At 50.7% G+C, this 15,049-nt stretch overlaps 1 long non-coding RNA gene and 1 other non-coding gene across 2 annotated transcripts; both read right to left on the bottom strand.

Moving 5' to 3' along the window:
* Positions 1-10,836: 10,836 nt before the first annotated feature.
* LOC110304170 lies at positions 10,837-11,458 on the bottom strand. Its single transcript, XR_002379023.1, has 3 exons — positions 11,401-11,458; positions 11,119-11,273; positions 10,837-10,926 (listed from the first exon to the last, which is right to left on the bottom strand). It is a non-coding gene; the product is annotated as an uncharacterized LOC110304170 (long non-coding RNA).
* Trnat-cgu lies at positions 11,346-11,417 on the bottom strand. The gene has a single exon. It is a non-coding gene; the product is annotated as a tRNA-Thr (tRNA).
* Positions 11,459-15,049: the final 3,591 nt, after the last annotated feature.

Here is a 15,049-nt window from a genome sequence, read left to right as displayed (position 1 = left end):
CCCACCGGGGAGCTACCCCCAGAAGGCCAGGGAATTGGCTAGGAGACCCTGGGAGAAGCCTTTCTTCTGCTTTGGATCTCAGCCTCACCCTTCCCCTCATGTGCTCCCAGGGCTGGCAGAAAGGCCAGGGTGAGCAGTGGGGGAACCGACAGCTTCCCCACAGATGCTCCAGGAACTAAACAGCAACAAGAGCTGGTAAGACCAAAGTCAAGTCCTCTGCTACCAAGCCTAGTAATTTGATTTCAATCCTTGGGATCCATGTGGTAGAAGGTATACATGCATATACATGGATATGTATACAGGTATATGTGCATATACATGGATATGTATATGGGTATACGTGCATATACATGCATATACATATCTATGCTTATACATACAGATAAATAAATAAACAAAATATGCTAAACATTTCTAAAGCAAACAAACAAAATGAAGGAGCAAGCCTGGGGCAAGAGAAGGGCTCCAGATATTACCCCCAGCTTTTGATCATGAAGCTACTACCATTCCTGGTGTACTTCCCCAAGAATAACTTCCAAATAACTTCCCCAAGGCCATATGTGTCAGCAAACAACAGTTAGTATGAGAACCTGCCAGACTCAAAAGCATAAGGTCTCAGTCACACGGCACCTTTCTCAACCAACAGATATAAACATGGAGATTCAAATACGAGCGGGGCACATGGCCACACCACCATGGACACCTCCACACTCACAGTGTGCATGTGTGTGTGGGGGGGTGTGGGGGTGTAGCATGGATCTCTCATGGGAGAGCTGCTAAGTTGTGCCAGCCACTGTACACAGTTTAAAATATAAACCTTACCACACCCTCCCAAAGTAAAAAATCACAACCCTATTCACAAAGGAGAAACTGGGGAAGAGTCAAGTCACCTAGGCCACCCTGCCTACAGAGGGATCAGAACTGGAGCCCTAATACACCCAAACCCACCGTGTGCCTTGGCGGCCTTTAGAAATTAAAATGACCCCTCCCTTCCTGCTATATAACTCTCTTGTAGGGACTTATCACAGATCAGGAGCTCCGTGCTTTTGTGCAAAAGTCCTGACACTAGCCAAATATTTACCAGCCTTCAGAGGGTAGCAGAGCAGCCGGAGACGAGGAATCAACCCAATGAGGTAAGGAGAGCCAAGCAGTTGCTAGATAAAGGCGGTACAGGCACAGGGGCAGAAAGCCACCACCCTGGAGAACTTCACTTTGGACAAAGGCAGTGAAGACAGCCCAGGAAGACACTCAAGAGGCCGGCAGGGCAGGCAGTAGTAAAACAAAGCAAGCCTATCTAAGTATTAGCCTTCTCAGGCTGGAGGTGCAGCTTAGCAGTTATGGGCTCCGGCTGTCCTTCCCAGCGCCTACAAAGCATCTCACAATCATGTGGCCCTCCAGACACACCCTCTTCTGGCCTCCTCGGGCACCAGGCATGCATGTGATGCAGACATACATGTGGACAAAACACGTATGCACATAAAATAAACAAAAAATAAAGCTTTCAAAGTTGCCAGGACTTGAAGGTAGAGGAGTGGAGAACTAGCTTCTCCCAATATCACCCTTTATCATTCTTAGCCTGCTACGCAAAAATTGATCTTTAATCTTTAATAAGTTGAGATTTTATTTAAAAAAAAAAAAAAACCTAGGAGGGGTGAGGTTAATTATTCACAGGGTTGCAATTTACTTAAGAGCTGAGGGAACGAGTGTTTCCTCCCAGCAAGCAGTACCTGAATTCACATGGGTCTCCCTGGAGGTCTAGCTAAAATCTTTTCCCTCCTGTCAGCTTTCCACCTTGCCTTTAGCTACTTCCTGAAGAAGGTTCCAGCACAAACAAGCCTGGCCATCCAGCCACATCCCCTTGAGAAGCCTTAAGGTGCCCATCTTCCAAGGATGGAATAGGGTGAGGTGCTGGGGCCAGGAAGGAGGAGTCTGCCAGGAGACACAGCAGAGCCACAAAGTCCTCAAGTGAAGCATTTGCTTTTGCTAAATGCATTTGCTTATTTAAAAGCAGAAATCAGCTGCTGGAGGAGAGGCCAACCCAGCCTAATGCCTATCTCGGTCAATGTTCCTTCCTTCCTTCCTTCCTTCCTTCCTTCCTTCCTTCCTTCCTTCCTTCCTTCCAAAAGGAGAGAAAAGAAAGGCAAAATTAAACAATTCACTTACCCTAAAGCAATGAAGGACCAAATCATTATCTAACTGAATCCCTAACACCTGGCCACAGCCATGCCTGACTAGGAAGGAGCTGCAGGCCCTGGATGCTAGGAGCTCCTGATTCCCAGTGACTTATGTCCCAGATTCCAAAGTTTGGCCCCTCCAGGGTGGGTGCCAAGCAGCCAGTCCGGCAAGCTTTTCTGCATCGCTCGGCTCCGGCTCACGTCTGTGGATGGTTTATGACTACACAATACTATGGAGATTTCCACTTCATTTACTTTTCGGGACTGATGTTGGGGGCTGGGACAACAGAATAAGCTGTTTTTTTCAGCCTGATCCTGCACCCCCAAAGAAAGCATTTTTCTTAATTAGGAACGAGGCTTCCAGAAGTGCCTTTCGTCCACTCCCTAAACAGTTTTGTCACAAAATGGTCATCTATCAAGATGGTAGGAAATCTACACCGTGGTCAAAGAAACTCTTTTCTCCCATTCTTCAGGCACCAGTGTACTCCATCAACTAGAGCTAGCATAGACACAGCTCAGGCTATGATCCTTGCTGGGGCTCATCAGCCGGCCCAACACCACATTTCTGAGACTTCTCTCCACACCTGGCTCCCTCTCCTGTCCCTACTGCTACATGCCAGCAAGGGACAGGGACTACTTTGCACGTGGTTCACAAGCAAGGGGAGCCTGTGGGGGAAAATACCTCTTATATGGTTTTTGTGCAACTTTGTACAAAGTGGTGGACCAACCTAGTTTTTCTGTCTCCAGCCTCCGAGCTTCTAGAAACCTCTCTCATTTCCTAATGCCAGGAAGAAGGGGGCAGGAGGTACCCTATTGGTCAGCTTGCCCTTCATACACAGAGTTCCAAGTGCTAAGTGCTCCTAGAACAGAGTCACACAACACAAAATGACAAAAGGGACCAAGGTCAGGAACTCGAGATTTCAGGGCTTTGTATGGAATTTTGTTTGGTGGTGGGGGTGGTAAGCAAAGTTTTAAGAGCAATAGAACTCGGGGGGGGGGGCTTTTTCAGCATAAAACTTGAAGGGGGTCAGTAATAGGTTATGAAAGAGGGCAAAAGACTGGTTAGAGAAGTGTCCACGGACTCCACTTAAGACCTGGAGTTGGGCTCCGCACCGAGGCCGCCTCTCCAGGAGCTTGTCCAGAAACCAGGCTCTAGCTTCCCCACCTCCAAACTCAAGGTTGGCGCCATACAGCAAGGCAGGCCGGTCCAGAAGAAAAATGCCCTTTCTCCCCCGACCCCAGGACATTCAAGCACGTTGCGATGTCTCTGCCGAAGCAAGAGATTCCCCCCCAAAACCGCACAGACACCCCGCGGCGGACGCCTTTCCAAGTCGCTTCTATCCCGATGGACATGGGAGGTGGGGGCCCAGCCCGAGCGCACGAGGACCAAGAAGGGGCGGGCTGCGGGCGGCGAGGAGTGTGAAGAAAATGCCGGTCCTGGGGACCGAGGACTGGGACTTTGTAGGCCAGTTGAACTGACACTCTCATCTTGCCCGCAAAGACCCAGCTCTCAGCTCCCGTCCGTCTTGGAGTTCCGGATGCCGTGCGTCCCCCACGACGGGCTGCCCGGGGCATGAGTCCCGCCGCCCGCTCTTGGCTCGAGGACAGTTTCTCAAAGAAGCCACCTGCCCCTCCCGGCCTCGGCCCCGAGGGCTCCAAAACCAGCCCTCGAAGGTTTACACGACGCGCAGCGCACCCTGCCCGAGAGAGCAGTCCTGGAGACGCCGGGAGTGAGCGCCCCCGGCCGCCCCCCGCCTCATATCCACCCGAGCGCAAGGGCTGCACGCCGAGAAACTTCCCAGCGCCCACACTCCGTGCCCGCGAGGCCCAGCGGTGCGCCGCCCGGTTACCTGCGCTCAGCTCGGCGAGGCGGGACCGAGCCACGGCGACGCAGACTGCTTCCTCCCGCACCGCGGCCGCAGCCCGCGCCGCGTACCCCGATGTTCCCGCAGCTTCGTGCGCTCCGGCCAAGGGTCCCCAGCCTCTCGAGACCTGCTCCGGGACCTAGGGATCGCCGCAGGGCCCCTGCCGCGCCCCGGAAGACATGTGCGCTGCTGCGGAGCCCCTCGAAAGTTGCGGGGCTCCTCTCGCTTGCTCTCCGGGCGCTATCTGGCTCCACGTGCTGGTGACACATCAGGAAGGCTGCGCGCCCCGCGGCTCCCGGAGGACCCACACGGCCAGCGCCCGCCCAGCGCAGCCTCCTCGAGCCCAGCCGACCGCGCTCCGCCCCGGTCCGCCCTCCGCCCGCCCCTCACCGGCGCCGCCCCCGGCCGAGACGCCCGCTCACGCTTACAATCCGGGCGGAAAGACCCTGGAGTGGGTTGGGGTGTCCCTCTCCAGAATCGCCCGGGGCAGAGGATCTGGGCCACCCGACTCGACAGTCTCAAGTGCCTTCCACCCAGTCACGCAGCCCTTCCTGTCCCCCGAGCCTCAGTAATTTTCCCCTTTCCTCCTCTGACCGGTCCGATCCGCTGCCGGGGCTTCCTCCCGTGAAGACCGGCGCCGGGAGCCCCCTGCCGGCCACCCTGCTCTCGCGCCGCGCGACTGTCGCGGAGCAGCGCTCTGCAGCGCCCTGCAGCGGGCCTCGATCACCCTACCCGCAACCTAGGCCAGACCTGCCATTGAGGGCTTCTTGGCAACCCCAATAGATTTTTAAAGTACCCAGTGTAGTTCCCAGGGAGAGAACCTCTTGAAAACCTGGGTTCCTTTAAGGGTGGGACTGAGATGCTGTGATACAGATGGGAGTAACCGAAAACTGTAGAGGTGAAAGCCTAACCCGCTACCGGTTTCTCTGTCTCTTCCCTCTCTGCTGGCGTGCAAAGGGTTAATTGGATGTGTACCATCCGCAGGCTTCTACCAAAATAAATCAGCGGAAGATTGATTCCAGGGGCCCTAGAGAAGCCCAAATAACCACCGAGACTGAGTTCCCTAACCATCTTCAGGTGGAATCTTGCAATCATTTACTTAAAATACCGTGACACTTCTGCGATCAGACATTGGCTACGTTCCGATCTCCTCTTTCCTGGCCCCACTATCCAATGCACGCTTTAAATCCTGTGGCGGGGCTGAGCGATTTCTCTGCCTGTGACACCCAGATTCCCTGATTAGGACAGACAGATGCGCTGAGGCAGGTGCTCAAAAGCCAACAGCTCTGGAAAAGCTTGAGGGCAGAAGGCTCCATGCCCTTAAAGAAGATGGGTGCAGGCTTCAGGCTTCTGTAATCCCTACTATTTCAGAGCCCCGGGCAGAAAGGAGGATACCCTAAGGAGGATACCCTGGCATGGTCGGTGATGCTGCCATTTATTGATGTCTGACAGACCCTTTGGATCTGTGAGATTCAGGAGCCTAGAGGAGCCAGTGTCCTGGAGGGATAAAAGAACAAGGATGTAATGGGTTTACCCAGACCCCAAATCCGGAGAAGCCCTCCAGAGATTAAGATTTGCTACTTGGCACCTCCTCCTGCTATCCCCTGCCCACATCAAAGGACATAGCTGGGGGGAGGGGGGCTAATCCCATCAATGGAATCAAAGGTGGTCAAGAAAGGAAATTCTGCAAATTTGGGGTAGCCACAGGCAGGTTGCAAGGCCACATTACACTAGAGAAGGCCAGTTACTAGGGCTCTGGCCTTCTCCTTACATGGCAAATGCCTCCTCTCCATCACTAGCTAGTCCATAAACAGACAGAATCCCTTGCTTCTTGGGGTGGCCCTGTAGGAAAGATGAGCACAGGCACTGGTCAAGCCAGACAGTGGGACTGGTCCTGCCTCCAGGGCCAGAAAGGGACCCAGAGAAAGGAAGGATTCCTGAAAGGTTGTCACAGTCTGTTGGCTCCATCTTGCAAGGGCTCCTGATGCCCCAGCACCTCCCGAGGCAAATGCTAATGTGGGCTACAGATAGAAAGGAGCATTTCTCAAACCTTGAGAGGTTAGTTAAAAAAAAAACAAAAAAACCCCACAAACTTTAGAGTGTGAGTAAAAGAAACAGCAGCTAACAGTTTAAAATCTAATTGTTTTAAGTATTGCTGTCACCTGGTGTCCAGAGAGAACAAAGAGTTACAAAGAACCTGTAGCCATGGGCAGCATGGGGTTCACACACACACACACACACACACACACACACACACACACACACACCTCATATATAGCAGTTTACCTTGATGTCTTCTCTTAGCCCAGGTAATGTTATGAGGGAGAAACACCAGGGAGGGCCCGTTTACTGCAGGAAACATCACTAGGATTACTAGGTTGGTCTCCAGGTGGAACCTGCTTCACTCCCCCACTGCCCACGAAGACGTCCACATGTGATTCCCTCCCCGTGGGCTTCAGTTTCCACATTGGCAAGTTGAGAGATCTTCCCCTCTGTGACTTCCCGGACCCAGCTGCAGAAAGGGGAAGGACATTAGCACTGACTGCTACTTGATTTTGATGACCTTTGTCTATACAATGTCACTGCTGACCTGGGCTAGAGTCGTCCTGCACAGGAGCCTCTGAATGACTTTCTGTGGGCAGAGTAAGTGAAAGGTCCCAGCGTCCTTGGTTGAGGGCCAAGCCTTTGGCCAGAGTTCTACAAGCTTCTTTTTTGCTCTGCCATTTAGGATAGATTTATTTATTTATTTATTTATTTATGGCATTGGGAATGGAACCAAGGGTCTCAGTCCTGGTAGGCAAGTACTCTAGCACTGAGCTATATCTTCGACCCTTAAAACATTTTTTTTGAGATAAGGGTCTAAGTAAATTCCGTAGGCTGGCTTTGAGAATCTTTCTGTAGCCCAGGTAGCCGTGGATATTTAATCTTCCTGCTTCAGCTTCCTGAGTAACTGGAACTTCAAGCCTGTGCCACTAGATCTCCTATAGGTCTGGTTTGATTGCTGTCTTTATTAAGCCTCCTCCCCCAGCCCCTGTGTGTGTGCGCATGGTGTGTCAGTCATTGTGACCTATTACTTTTTAGGAAGGGCATACAACTAGGCACAAGACCATCCTCTATCAGAGCTAAAGTCTAGCTCACATTCAGTGATGGGGGAGGGGGAGCAGGGGAGGGAGGCTTTGCCCAATCCACACCTGCCCCCACTCTTCCCAAGCATAGAACAAGAACCTGTGTCTGGGCCTCTGGGGAAACGCAGCCTTTGACAGTGCATCAGCATCTCCTCTTTGGATAGTGTGGCTGATTCTGATGATTTGGGGAACTACCTAGTTTTCCTTTTGGGAAGCCGGGCATGGTGGTTCACGCCTTTAATCCCAGCACTCGGGAGGCAGAGGCAGGCGGATTTCTGAGTTTGAGGCCAGCCTGGTCTACAAAGTAAGCTCCAGGACAGCCAGGGCTATACAGAGAAACCCTGTCTCAAAACAAACAAACAAAGTGTTGTTTATTAGACTGATACAGTGCCTGCTGGGCTCACAACTAGCAAAGGAATAGATGCAAAAGTCAAGGAACAGGAGAGCAAGCTTTTCTAAGACATTTCTGCTCATCTTGTGGAGGGCTAAATTTGGGGGCTGGAAGAAGGAGGTAGGCTTGTCAAACAGGAATAAAATATGGATCCCCAATTCCACATAAAGTCAGCTGTGGTGTCCACAATCCCAGTACTCGAGAGGTGGAGACAAGGAAGGTCATGAGTTCAAGGTCAGCCTCAGGCTTAAGGATAGTTTGGGATACAGGAGTCTCTGACTCAAAAAACAAACCACAAAGGACTTTGGGTAACCTTGAACTAATTCTCTTCCCTTGTCATTTTGGAGGCTATGAAATGACCTGATAGGCTGGTGGCTTTAGATTCGCTTTGTACTCAAGGATGGGCTTGGACCTTCAGAGACTGCTACAATAACCATCTATAAAGAATAATTATATCTTTACTCAAAAATATATTTGTCCTGTAGGTTGTGAGGGTTGTCCAAAAGGGGAAGAGAAGCGCCTCTGCCCCCTTACACAGATGTTAGAGTGTGGTACTTCAAGGTCAAAGACAGAAAGGATAAAGACAAGTGTGGCAGCAGACGCCTGGAACTAGGAACTGAAAGTTCCCACTGGTTGACAGACTCCCGAAAGATTCATCTATTTTGAGATAGTCAAGAAGCCAGGAGAGATGTCTCAGTGGTTAAGAACACTGACTGCTCTTCCAGAGGGCCTGCATTCAATTCTCAGTAACCACATGGTGGCTTCCAATCATCTATAATGGGATCTGATGCCCTCTTCTGGGCAGATAGAACACTCATATACATAAAGTAAATATTTTTAAATAGGCAAACATGCAAAAAAAACAAAAACAAAACAAAACTGGGGAGGAAAGGAGGTTCATTGAGAGCTCAGGCCAGTTAGACCCCAAGTCGACTATTGGGAGCTACTAAGACAACACAATTGTCCTGATCTCTGAATTGGGCCTCTCCCCGCCCTGAGAAGAAAAGGGGGTCAAAAGCGGGCCACCGAAGCATTGCTCCAAGAACAACCACAGATTGTTCCAGCCCTAAGTCAGTGCCGGATGTCCTGACCACAAGATGTACCCTGATACCACCAAGTTCCTGCCTCCCCTTGTAGTCGCCAAAAGAAAAATTTCCCCGCTGCCCCATCCCTCCTGCTGAGAAGTACTTCCTCTTTTGCTTGTGCATTTAAGCCTTGAGCCTTGCTGAATACAATGAGACCTTGATGCTAATCAGACTGCTTCCCGTGTGCACTTGGTTCTTGTCTCTCCCTCCCCCCATTTGGTTCTTAGGAGAAGATCCCCTCAAGACCCTCGAATAACTGGACCTGCTGGACGTGTCAGTCGACAAAATAAACAATTAGTACAGAAGCAAAGAAAATGGCTAGTGTTTATGCAGTGGTGACTGGAAAGGGGACTAAAAGAGACTTCTGAAGTATCTGCTGAAAATCTCTGAATGGGCAGGGACCCCATGAAACTCAATGTTCACCTGATTTGATTAGTTTAGGAATCTGGATTTCTTTGTACAATGAACGATTCGAGAAGATGTCTCTCCAGGGCCAAGAGATTGGAGTAAAACTCACAGCAGGAGGCTTAAGAGGTACAGTGGCTAAATTCTGCTTTTTAGTCAAATAGTATTCTCTCACAGGAAGGAAGAGGGTTGGCAGTAAACTGGGTTGCTTTAAGTTTCCTGGAGATCGAGCTGCCCACAAACTATTATGGCTGCACTGTGGCTCACACTGCAGTACAAACACTGTGGTTTGTTCTAGATCCTGACTGTGACACTCAGAGAGAGGACTGGAAGGGGAGCCGGCAGCTCTGGTCCTGCCATTAAAGAGGATTTTGACTGGCTTTAGGGGGTGGGAGTCACATAATTCTTACTATGGGCTCACAGTGGCTAAACCTGGTGGGACAGCGGACAATCATAAAGAGGTTGTAGAATCCTTGAGGTCCCTCGCTTATAGCTCTCAGGCAGGAACTGAGACTCTCAGGCCACAAAGCATTTGGAAAAGCCTTTTTCCTTTCCTTCTTTGACAGGGTCTCATGTAGTTAAGGGTGACCTTGAACTTGTGATATCCCTGCTGCTGTCTCTGCAGAGCTAGAGTTACAGGTCTGCACCATTGTGCTGGGTTTAGGGGGCCCTAGGGATCAAATCCAGGGCTTTGTGCATTCTAGGCAAGTGCTCTACCAACTGAGTTCCCTCCCCAGCCCTGGGAAGCATTAATTAGCTTTGGAGTTTAGCAAGTGAAGCAATGGGAGCCCAGAGTCTATAAGGGATTCATGCAGGTGACACCATAAACTCAGCAAAGCTGTCTTCTCTCTGTGCGTGCCCTCCAGTACCCCCAGCCTGGTTAGACACAGCTAGCTTGCAGAGTAATTGCAAGAACTCTCTGTTCTCTACCTTGCTTTAGCTATCCTCTGACCTCATAGACCTTGGCCCTGAAGAGCCAGAGGCTGGATTCCTGCCTCTGGCTCTTCACCTTTTGGGAAGTTCACACTTCCCCAGTATCTGTATGTTAACCCTTTCTGTACCTTGAACCTCTTCTGTTGGCTTTGTTTTGTCTCCTCCCTCACTCCTTTGGGGGCAGAATTCTCTGTTCCAGCTACTACAGAAAAGAGGAGTCCCGCCTAGGGGTGCTTTCTCACCAGGAGTGCACAGGGAGGGGCTGGAGTCAAGGCTATATCCAAGAGTACAAGGCTCCTGTCCCCATCCTACCCCTAATGTCTAGACCTTCAGGCCATTGTCAGAGACAAATCCTCTTTGTATGTAGTAACAATTTTATGATGGCACTGACACCTTCCAAAGCCAAGTGTTTCTCCTTCAGTTCAGGTATTGGGCTCTTACAATAAATATCTATATATACTCAGCTCACCCCGGGATCATCTAAGCAACAAGACCTGGGGAGTGAACTATACTTTAAATTGGGGAGGGATCTGGGGATGGGGGGGGGGGGAGTGACAGAGGGAGGAGCCACAGTAACAGAAGTATGAGTTAGAAAGGAAGAGGTGGAGTTCTATTCATGAAACCAGAGTGATATGTTAAGTGTTACAACTGAAAATTACAGAATCTGGCATAAAACTTGAGGTTTTTACTCTTGCGCTTGGGAGTCAGAAGTGGATGGCCAGTTCAAAGGCAGCCGGGTCTACATAGGGAGCGCCAGGATAGTTAAAGCTACATTGCTATGTGGTTAGACACTGTCTCCAAAACAAAAACATCCATCCAATCAACCAACCAACCAACCAAACAAGAAAACAACGAAAAATTGCTACCCTTTAGTATAGTTTTGAAGAGAGAAGCTAGTTGGTGGTAAACCAACCTCAGTAATCCCGGCAGGACACAGGAGACCATATCCTAAAACAACAAACAAAATGGGATCAGGAATTGGACGTCCTGTCACATGAAATCTGGCCGTTTACCTTACAAAAGACTTGGAAGTGTCACAACTATGTGGGGCCTCATATAAAACGTCAAGGCTGAGAAAGGTGTGGGCGCCTGGGGGAGGGGAGGGCAGTTGGCTGAGCAGGAGAAAGCGGCGACACGCACGTTGTAGGGAAGGAAAGTTCACAGAGAAGGCTTCGTCGCTGGGATCCAGACCGGAGTCGAAGGGTAGAGGATGCAGGGAGTTCAGCAGCTGTGCAGGGCCTCTGGAAAGAGTTACAGTGCTCTAGCCCCGAACCGGTAGAGGAGGGGCTGAACTCCTGAACAAAAACAAACAAAAAAGGGAGCTGAAAACACGCATCAGCTAACAAGAAAATATCCCTGCCAAACACAGGCACGGACGGGGTTCGAACCCGCGATCTTCGGTTTACGAGACCGACGCCTTACCACTTGGCCACCGCGCCTGACAGCCGAGCGGCTGGTGGAAGCTCTCAGTGGAGGGGAGGTGGTGCGGGCGGGGAGGCGGGCAAGCCCCGCCCCTTGCTCAGGCCCCGCCCCCGCACAAAGCCCGCCCACCGAGCGTCTCTGACTGACGGGTCCCGGCCCCCTTCCGCTCGGCGTCTGCTTAGCGGATAGTGCTGCGGGCCGGCGGGCCGGAGCCCTGAGGACACGGGAAAGCCTCGGCGGCCGCGGAGCCATCCTCTCCCCACCCCGCTCGGGCCTCACACAGCCGGGAGAGGCCTCAGAGCTGTGCGTGAGGTCCGGCATGAGCGTGAGAGCGGGGAACCAGCTTGTGGACGGCGGGGACCCGGCACGGCGCGGAGGCCCGGGTGAATAACGGAGGCCAAGAGGGCGAGGCCGGAGGGCGAGACTACGGAGAAGGAGGGCGGTCATCGGAGGGAGACGGGGATTGAGGGACAGACGGGACTTTAATTCGCTTTAGGTTTAGTTCCAGGCGAGGGATGGGTGAGGGGTTGGGGTGCTTCTCCCACTGTCTCCTCGGTCCTCCATTTCGTCGACGTTTATGTCGTCAGGTATTTACTGGAGACAGAGACTCCCAGGCTGACTTCAGACTCTCAACTCAGGATCCTTCCTCCTCCATCTTCCAAGGGTTGGGATTTCAGGCCTGGGCCACTAGGCCCGTTTTACCGGATGCTGGGGAATCGAACCCAGGATTTCGTGCGTGCTGAACTGAGCTACAATCCTAGTTCCTAGGTCTAGTATTTAACTTTGTAATTTTTAAAAAGTCTTAAAAGTTTTAGTAAGGAAATTTGGTCTCTGAATCCTATGGCCATGGCATCTGTTCCAGGAGAGAGGAGAGAGTGGCCCTCCCCTTGGTGCAGGGCTGTGATGCCAACCGGGCTGTCAAAGGTCCCACTCACCAGCCTTCTTAGGTGCACTCCTGTAAGTAGGATAGGACATCCTGGCGAAGGAAACGCCCTCCATAGGGCTCGTGCTATTAGTCATTCTGCCTGCATGTATGCCTAACAGACTTAGAAGGCGGCCCCAGATCTCATTACAGATGGTTGTGAGTCACCATGTGGTTGCTGGGAATCGAACTCAGGACCTCAGGAAGAGCAGCCAGTGTGCTCTTATCCTCTAAGATATCTCCTCCAGCCCCCTAGAATTTTTTTTTAATGTAAAATTGGGGAGATTTGTAAAACTTAAGGATATCGTTATGGATGTATGTTAAAAACACAACTTTTTTTTTTTTTTTTTGGTTTTTCGAGACAGGGTTTCTCTGTGTAGCCCTGGCTGTCCTGACACTCACTTTGTAGACCAGGATGGCCTCGAACTCAGAAATCCGCCTGCCTCTGCCTCCCGAGTGCTGGGATTAAAGGCGTGCGCCACCACGCCCGGCTAAAAACACAACTTTTATTATAACTTTGTTTAGTTTACATAGTGTTAACTGGACATAAGTACCTTGTACAGCACAGCACTACAGATTTTTTTGTTTCTTGTTTTTGTTTTTTCACTGCGAGGCCTGGACTGGAACTCTGGGTCTCCTGGACGGTAGACAAGGTCCCCACCACCAACCTTTACCCCAGCACCCTCCCCCCAACTCACACACTCTCTAAGAGGTTGTTTAGAATTTTACTTTATGCGTGTGAGTGCTTCACTTGCAGGTATGTATGTGCACCAAGTGTATGCCTGGTGCCAGCCGAGGTCAGAGGAGGGCATGGGATCCCCTGAATCTAGTAATGGATGGTTGTGAGCCGCCCCCCCCACACACACACACACACTTTGAGTGAGTGCCCAGAAATAAACTCAGGTCCTCTCCATGAGGAATAAGTATTTTTCTCCAATTCTTTCTACTGTCTGTTCTGAGCCAGGGTCTTGCTGAGTTGCCCCTGGTACTCTTTAGCCCCAGGACTTGGGATCCAGTCTGAACTGAAACCCTGCCCCTTAGACACCATATCCCTTCTCCACAGGTCTCTGGCAACCATTATTCTTTCTGCTTTTCAGAGGCTGGCAACCTTAGACCCTTCATGTCTAAGGAATGGCGCAGCGTGTCTGGTGGGGACCAACTTACTTCAGCCCTCAGTTTCCATTTTGTAACTGCAGAGGGATGTGCTGGCTTTGTTCCCTCACAGGCTTAGGCCACATTCTCTTTACCTGTCACTGCCTGGTAGACTTTTTTTGGTTGTCAATAATACTCCAATGAGAAGAGTGCGCAAGTTCATGTGAGATACACACCCAGAAGCAGCACTGTGGGTTTTGTAGTAATTTTATTTTTACATTTTTGTTTATTTTGAGACTGGGTGGGTCTCTCTCTTTGAAGTCCTGGCTAGCCCACTACTTGTGATTTGTAGAACAGAATGGCCTTGAACTAGCTGAGGTTGGCCTCCCTTTGCTGGGACTGAAGGTGTGCGCCACTGTGTGTGGCTTTCCATAAAGGTTCCATTGTTTGGAATTCCCACCACAGCTCACAGGCAGCTCTGTGCCACTGTATCATTTTCTTGGCTGTGAATAGTGGCCGCCCTCACTGTGCTGATTACTGGCTTGACATCTTTCCCTGGGCTTGCCAGCCATTTGTGTGTCTTTGGAGAAATGTCTTCTTGTGTCCTTTTAAAATTGGCTTTTTTGTTCTTTTTGTTTGTTGCAGCTTAAAACATGGTTACTAGCTTCCTTTTAACCTGTGCTCAGTGAATTTTTGTATATGAAGCAAGGATCCAGTCTAGCTAGCCTTCAAGGGATACAGCAGGGAGGTGAGCCAGACACAGCCTGTAGCTGAACTCAGACTGGGAAGACCATAAACCATTCTCTCTGCGGATCACAGAGGTCATAGAGCTACCCTGCTGGGGACAGTCACATACAGGTCCGGTACCTGTCCATTCTAGGTTTGAGGTTGGGTTCTTGGTGGAGTAGATAAGACTGCAGAGCAGCTAGGTACAAACGATCAGAGCCATGTCCAGCATCCCTACTGCCACTATTGAATTTCAGTTTCTTCCTCCACAAAATAGGTGTCAGCCATTAACTGTGGCCCTGCATGAATCAAAAATAGATCAGGGAGCTGGGCATGGCAGCCTGTAATCCTAGCACTCTGAGATTGAGGCAAGAGGATCAGGAATTCAAGACCAGTAAGGGCTATCTGAGACTCTGGAAAAATGGAAACAGCCTAGAGATGGTTCAGTGAGGACAGGCACCCGATGCCGGGCCTAAGTCCACAGTGGAGAGAAGCACCTCCCGCAAGCTTCTGGGCCTCCACAGACACTGCATGGTATGCACACCCCTGCACATGCACACACACATATATAAAATGTAATTTAAAGGCTGCTTCAGTTTTCACTGCTAAGGTTAGGTCCCAGAGTAGGAAAGGCCACCCTAGACCCCTTTTCCTTTCCCTTTGGGACTGTAGCAACCTGACACTTTTCCTGTTGATCAAATTTCCCAGACACTACAAAGCTCAAAATAAATCTGCGAATACTGGGTTAGCGGCAGGGTGCAACTTGCAGCCTTTGGCGTGTCAGCAGCACCCTTTCATGTCTTGTCAAATTGCTTTCCACACCATGCTCAGGACCTTCTTACTCCCTGCCCTTGCTACATCATGGTATCTGGTCTATGGCTTTTTTTTTTTTTTTTTTAAGAAAAGGTC

This window comes from Mus caroli, chromosome 11 (genome assembly GCF_900094665.2).
Source record: "Mus caroli chromosome 11, CAROLI_EIJ_v1.1, whole genome shotgun sequence".
In the NCBI taxonomy this organism is placed as follows: Eukaryota; Metazoa; Chordata; class Mammalia; order Rodentia; family Muridae; genus Mus; species Mus caroli.
The sequence above is the reverse complement of the archived record's forward strand: the minus strand, read 5'-3'. Positions and strand labels throughout refer to the sequence as shown.